Here is a 7811-nt window from a genome sequence, read left to right on the forward strand (position 1 = left end):
CTAAACAAGGAATAGGACCCAAGGCGGACTCACCATTTCTAAGTCGATTATCTCCTAATTACACCCGACCTTGAGGTATACATTAAGAATTCTATGAGTTACCATAAGTAAATTGTTTGTAATACTGAGTTAGGAAATACGTGGAAAATTCCCAATGAATTTTAATACGAGCCAATTTCTTTAATATGATTTAGTGTACAGGGTTCGAGGAAATTTGTCCTTATAATAGGTCTACATCTCATTAATGTAAGGACAAATTTTGACAGTCCCACGATTCCCTTGAATAGTGTAGTCTCCGGATTTTGAAGGATTGGAATGTCTCTATACATATATGTGGGTAGTCGTTAGATGCATGCTAGTAGACCAAGTCTATACCGATATGTCAATGGTGTCCACCCACTTGTGGCGGGTGATGTTCAGTGGGTCATAGAGTAAAGACATGAAAGTCTACATTACTCTAATCTCTTCCCTGCTTTCTGTCATTCGATGATCTGTCTTTATTATGCATTTTCTCTAACACTGTTTGAAGTCCGTGATACTCTTTAGTATCGGCTCGAGTTGCGTTTACTTCTATCTGATGGCTTGAATGTGGCTCCTGATTTGTTCATGGCCTCCATCTCGGTGACGAAGGCAAGTTGTGGTGATCCTGGTGGTAGTGCCTACCTTCATGATTCGGCTAACCGATGCTCGTATTTATATATTCCTGCGAGCGATGCGGTATACTATGGAATGAGGGCCCTATCTACTAATCCTTCTCTATTGAGGTTGTAGAAGCCTCTTTCTATACTCCAGAGGGGGTGTTTGATCTTGTTCCATGTTCTATCTCTTTAAATCGACGGTTCATCGAGGTGTCTGACCATAGAAGTTTCGTCGGGGTGGGGGACACTGGAGGGTGTGTTGCAGACTTCGGGCTCTTCGTTAGAGTCTTCTCTTATTTCCCCTTTGTATTCATCTTCATTTGGTTTCGCTTTCTCCGGGTGCTCTTCTGGATCCTCTCTGGGCTCTTCTCTTATTACTTCTTTAGGATCCTTTTCAGGATTCTCTTTGTTCTAGCCACCATCGTCCGAGTTAGGAGAATAGAGGACTCTCGGTAGTTGGGTTCCCTCCACGTTGTTCGTGCGAGAACAGGGGTAGAAGAGATAGTTAATAGGCGTCTAATCCTATAATTATTTATAGAGGGTGATCCTTATTAGTCACTTCTATAATCACGTAGTGCATACCAGTTATACATAATCTGAGATAAAATAGAACTTCGAATAATTGACTCTACTCTAAATCCACAACCAAACAAGGAACAGGAAGTAGAGCAATAGTCATAGATTCTGAGTCTATAATATCTTTGATTATGTATAACCTTAGCGTATGCACTTAGTCATTTTAGACCTACTAATAGGGGTCTTTAGTTTTCACATAAGTTAGTTATAGTTCCACAAAATACTCCTATAGTATTTTAAATGTTTGTCTTATGTTCTTGATGTTTCTTGGTAGATAGAGTTGGTAAGTTTTTAGAGTTGTTGCAACACCACGACCATTCCTGGGCATATGCTAATCACTTCTGGGTGAGACATAGTTGACCAGGCTATGTCATTCCCAGACCTGACTATACATCCCCAAGCCTACTCATACTATTCAACAATCACCACTTTTGCCCCATGCCACCATGATACTGAACCTAGTGTGTATGCATGTGCTCATACTTTTTAACGAGAAATAATTTGTTTCTAAAAGTATAGTTATTTGGAAAATGTTAAATCATAGACTTTCATTCCCAATGTATTTATAGTTTGTATGGTTCGATATACTTAGTTGACTGTAAACAAGGCTCTGATACCAATTTATCACACCCCCAAACCAGAACGGCGGAAACGTCCGGGGGTGGATGACTTCATGTATAGTATCATAACAACGAATATAATAGTGAAGAAAGAAAAACACAACCATCATCAATATAATTGAAAGAGTTACATCATAGATTAAGTTTACATGTTTCAAAATCAATTACATCATGATGACAAAATAAGTTTTGAATTTAACGCCTTATCGTCCCGTCCTCGTAAGCAGTTGATTACATGTTTACTGATTTCCTGAGAATATAAGTTGTTTGAAAAAGTGCCAACACAAAGGTTGGTGAGTTCATAAGATTTTTAATTGGGAAATAAACTGTTTTCCTTGTAAGAACAATTAAGTTGTTCCAGAAAATCCGATATTTTCCTTAAAGAGTGAATTGAAAATTTCTATGTTATAAAATAGTGCATCCTAGAATTTCCTATAGTTCCCTTCTAGTAATCTCCAAGTATATATAAGTTATATAAAATTAAAGTTAGATAAAATGTCGAATTTAATGGGTCTGCCGTAGACCCACAACCAAACAAGGAACAGGGAGTAAAGCGGACCCACCATTTCTAAGTCAATCACGACTAGATTCTATATAACTCTAGCATATACACTTAGAAATTATAGCTGAAGACTAACAATTCTAGATAGAATGTAGTCTTAAAACCAAAGACCGAAACCAAATCCTAGTGTAGTGTATGAAATAGTTCATCGAATAATGATAGTGGTAGTGAACATGAACTATGCATATTATAGTTTATCGAATGTGATGGTGATGGTGAACATAAACTATACATATCACAGTTCATCAAATAGTGATAGTGGTAGTTATCATCAACTATTCATATTATAGCTTATCAAAAGTGGTGGTAATAGTGAAATCCCTTCTTGTAAAAAGTTCGTAGTGTAGATGAAACATAAACTATACCTATTATAGTTTATTATATTATTTTTAATGTATATGCAACCTAATTATACCAATTATAATTAGCGTACTTACTTGTGGGGGGTGTAATAGACTTAACTATACTTATTATAGTTTATCATAGTTATTCGTAGTGGTAATAACCCCCTTTTTGTATATGTAATACCTTTAGTAATGTGTTGATTATGTAAATGAATCATAAACTATACCTATTATAGTTTATCAAAATAAGGGTAGATTTGAGTATTAATAAACTATGTTTGTCTTAGCTTACCAAATGTTTGTATGTAATGGCTATAAATTTGTATATAAAGATTTATCATTTACTACGCTTAATATAGTAACAATCCATTTGTTAACTGATATATGTCTATATAACAAGACGAAAGTACATATATGGTAGTAACATATCATCACATAAAGGTTACACACCTTGCTCAACAAGTTACAAAGTGTAAATGAAAATGAAAGTATTTTTCTAGTATTACCATTTCTATTTTGTTTTTAGAAAATTCATAGAAAAATCATTAAAGGTCCAAATCAGATTCCGTAAATTCTAAGAGTTTGGAAAATGATTCTAGTTTGTTCATAAAGTTTATCATGATTTTTAGTAACCTCCAACTTGGGTGAAACAGACCATAATCACAGACTGGTCCGGATGTTTTCTTGAAATGATAGGCAGTTTTGCAAAAATCAACAAAAATTGTAGAAAAATCGTATGGAGTTAAACTTTCTTGAGTTAAACTTTCTTAAAGGTAAGAACTATAAGTACTTGCACCTAAAACCGTTTTGAAAACTAAAATGTTTAACTTGACCAAAACAGTCCGACAATGGGGTTAAACTTTCTTGATGAACGTTGTTGGAAAAGTTTAGTTGTGTTGTTGGTGTTTTAACTTGTATTCCCCCCCCCACCCCCACCCCGTAAAAGTTAAGAAAACATGAAAATATAGGGGTATGAACTCACCTCGAGTGATTTCAGTAGATGGATGATGGAGAAAGGTGGTGTTCCACTCAAGAAAACTAAGAAGTTGTCTTGAAGGTTCGAAGATCTAACACTAATGTGATGGAATTTGTGTAAGAAGTCTATGATTTTGAGTAAAAGGAAGTGAAAATATCACAAGGAGGATGAATTATACTTACCAAGAGTGGAAGAAAACTTGATGATCACCCTTGAAATCTCGAAATTGAGAGAGAAAGTTTGAAAGAAAAGTTGTGTTTGATCTTTGGTGGAAATGAGAGAAGTGTGTGGCAATGAGGAGAGAGAGAGGGAGTTGTTCCAACTCTAAGGATATGGGGAGGGTTGAGAAAAGAGTGGAAAGGAAATTGAAGTGACCTAGGTAAGGTGGGGAGGTGTGGCTGGTCATAGAGTGGGTGTGGGGGGTGGTTGCTTGTGTCATAAAGTAAGGCAAGGTCAACACTCCACCTTAATTACTGCAACCACTAAATCTTGGAAAAGATTTGCATTAAAAACGTGATTAATTAAGACATATGTGTCTTAATATCTTAAAATAAAGTTTTGGGTGAAAATCCCGCTTTAAAATAATTAGAATCGGGCTTAAAACTGAGTCGTGGTTGAAAACTGGGTGAAAAATGAGAAATTCCGAAGTTATGGGTGAGGGTGCGGTAATCGGCAGCCTTGGAACCGGAGTGGCTCGGCTGCTGATGTGAATCCGAGGAGAAGGGACTGCGGTCAGGAGGGAAGACTTGATGCGGTCAGAAGGCGAGGCTCGCTGCGGCACTTCAGGCTAGTAACTGCGGTTTGGCGCTACGGCAGGACGGCTGCGGTCTCCTTGGTGGCGGCTTCGGATGGCTACTTTGGCCTAACTCTTTGACCTCGGTTCAAGAAGGACTTGGCCCCTTTAGAGAGGCTTCAGCCCATAGGGCTATTTTGCTATGTATCACTCCTCCTTGAGTGATGTTTCACCAAGATAAGTGTCGGGATGCCCCAAATGATTATAAAACTCGGAAGAGGTTTTAGAGAGAGATTTGAGAGATTCAACATTCTTGGAGAGATTTGACATAGATAGAGATAGAGTGAAAGAGATTCAGAAAGGTTCCGCTTATGACCTTTTTGAGTGTCCGTCTTCGCAACGTAAGATCCGTAAACCCCGTTAAGCCATGTTTTAGTGTTCTACACACTGCCGATGAGCGTGAAGTAGTGCTTTATCTCTATGGTTCATTGTTTAGCACTATTAAGTCTAAAGAAAATTAAACACATAGATTTTCCCAATGATGCTTTCTCATTACAATAGTGAGTTGTACAGTAATTACATAACGTAAACCCTAATATGCAAGGGTTGATCGAGTCGGTCGGTTTGACTTGTTGACTTTGACTTGACTGGAAATTGACGGTTGTCACACTAGTGAATGCTATGGCTGTTGGGTTTTGAGCATTCTAACGCTCCTAAGTGTACATGCAACCCTAAATACCTTGGATCTATGTTTTCTCTATTATACATGCAAATAAGAACATCCAAGGTATTATCCTAATCTAGCATACAAAAGTGAAGAGTGTAACAAGATAGAATACATACCTCTTTGATGTAGAAAGTCTTCATGAAGCTTGAGTGCCTAGCCCCAATAGTGTGGAAGCCTCAAATGGAATCACAATCACCAAAACACTTAGAATAACTTGAGAGAATTCTACACTTCATGAAATCGGCTAGCCCTTTTACTTCACACCCTAGTTCCCGATTTAGTCTAGAATAAGATGCTTATATAGTTAGGGTTACACCATGTAAACCCTAATTGACATGGCCTTTCATTTCCATGATCCATGGGTACAAATACACCATGGAGCATCCATGGACCATCCTATGGGTGTTAGCCCAACTTGATTATCCATGGAGCATTAGCCCACTATACAAGTATGGATGATTTACACAATCAACCCATATATTTAATTAGTCTTCTTTTGATCACTTAACTAATCCTAGATTAATTCTTGATCAATACTAATTAAATAATCTTATTATTCTTATTATTAATATACTAGAACTTATAATATATTAATAACCATAAGTGTCTTATTTCTCTCATTATAGTCTATCCATGTGCATGATGGTATGCAACCCAAATGGACCATGCTGGGTCGGGTCAAGTCTTACCAATTATAGTTATGGACTTAGACATTAATCCAACAGTCTCCCACTTGGATAAGTCTAAAACTATCATTGCATATGACTTCAAGAACCAACTGGCAATCGTAGCTCTCAAAAGCTTCTGTCGAACTCTGACCTTGTAGATGAACTCTGACCTTTGTCAATGACTTGTCCATTAGATAAGGGATCATATATTCCTCCATTGTAGATATCATATGGACTGAGACATGGATTATAATCATTCTCTCTGTCCATTTGTTGTTTCCCGATTTCCGATTTATGACGACTGACTAATTGAACAAATCAAATCAGTCTTGGCCCGGCCGAGCACTTCCATTTGTCATCATCAAATCATCAAAGGGCCAACAGATATCGCTTTTATCCCGAAGGTAAAAGGAATGGATAAACTTCGACTCATATGGCTTATTCTACTACTTGTTGAATCATACACAAAGGCACGTTTTATAGCACCGAGTTACCAAATGCGTTTTCGTGCAATCAACGTACAACCAACTCATAGTAACAACTCATATCTCTAGGTTTGAAGAATATAAGATATTATCGTCTCATGATCACTCGTGATAAAATCCATGAAGTGATTCCAATGAGCGCGGGTTGAATCCAATACTCAGAACTTATGAGCACTCATGAGCGTTGTAGCCCTTTGTCCAACACCTTAGACCTCTAGAAGCCAACCCATGACAGTCTTAATTCATATCTACTTCCAACATATGACCGACTGTGGATGGTTTGAATAACTTAGTCATTCTGGAAGAATAACCTAGTTTATTCGGGAAGTCAAAACATGCAAAATGAAACACAATAGTAATCCAATCCAATATGGTCTCAGAACTTATGAATATAAATAAAACACCTTTTATTTATCACCATATGATTACACATTATTAATTGTATACTGTTTCAGCTATCAACTTTATTCTTGAATTTAAAACAATAGTTGTCCCATGCTCCAAGCATGTACACTATGTTTTCTAAACACTAGTCATTCCATACACCAAGTATGCATAATATGTTTGTCTATGATCTTTACTTTGTGAACTAGATCAATTGAACATAACTTCAATGATTCTCTTTTCACACTCCCAAATCCTTACTGCAAATGCAAGAATTCCAAATTCATGCCATTTACTGAAATTTGTTAGATTCTAAACTTATATGCATTGATCGTCTTGTAATGATTATGCACAAAGTCAGAAAGACTTGACAACAAACATTACAGAGCATTCCAAAGGAGATCAACTCCTTGGAAACATCCTTCTTGCATTAAGTTTCCTTAATCTTACATAGATTGAAAATTCTAACTTTGAAACATTTCCAGATTCCATTTTGACTATCACTTCTGACCAAGAGTTGCCTCCTTACAGACTATGTCAATATGGTCCTTCCAGAATTTTCACTATACTTCCAACTGTCCTTGAGCAACCAATCTTTGGTAAACCTTAGATTGTCCTCGACAATTGTTTAATCATTTTAGTCATATCCAGTTCTAAACCTTTTCCCTTCTTAATGCCCCAGGCATTTTGAAAATTTTAGAAAGGATGAATATAGCACATCTAATCGATCCTATATCCGAAGCATATGGGAATCGATTCATGATGTCTCACATAAAGACTAAACCAGTCTTTTGCTATAAAATTTCCATTTCTATTTGCCAAGTTCTCATAATTCAGATTATGAAAAGGGATGCCGTAATCATAATCGAATTTTAGAACGCAAATAATGGACTCATATACAGAATTTCCTTATGTTGAGCCATTCCAACATGAAATTCATATATATATATATATATATATATATATATATATATATATATATATATATATATATATTTGACTAAATGATTAAAACCTCACAATCTAAGCTTATAGATTTGAGATGAAGTATAATTTCCTCTCCCTTAATTATAGCAAAACAACTCTTTCCCAATTGAA

The sequence above is a fragment of the Lactuca serriola genome, chromosome 3 (assembly GCF_051521515.1).
Source record: "Lactuca serriola cultivar US96UC23 chromosome 3, Lser_US96UC23_V15, whole genome shotgun sequence".
Lineage (NCBI taxonomy): Eukaryota > Viridiplantae > Streptophyta > Magnoliopsida > Asterales > Asteraceae > Lactuca > Lactuca serriola.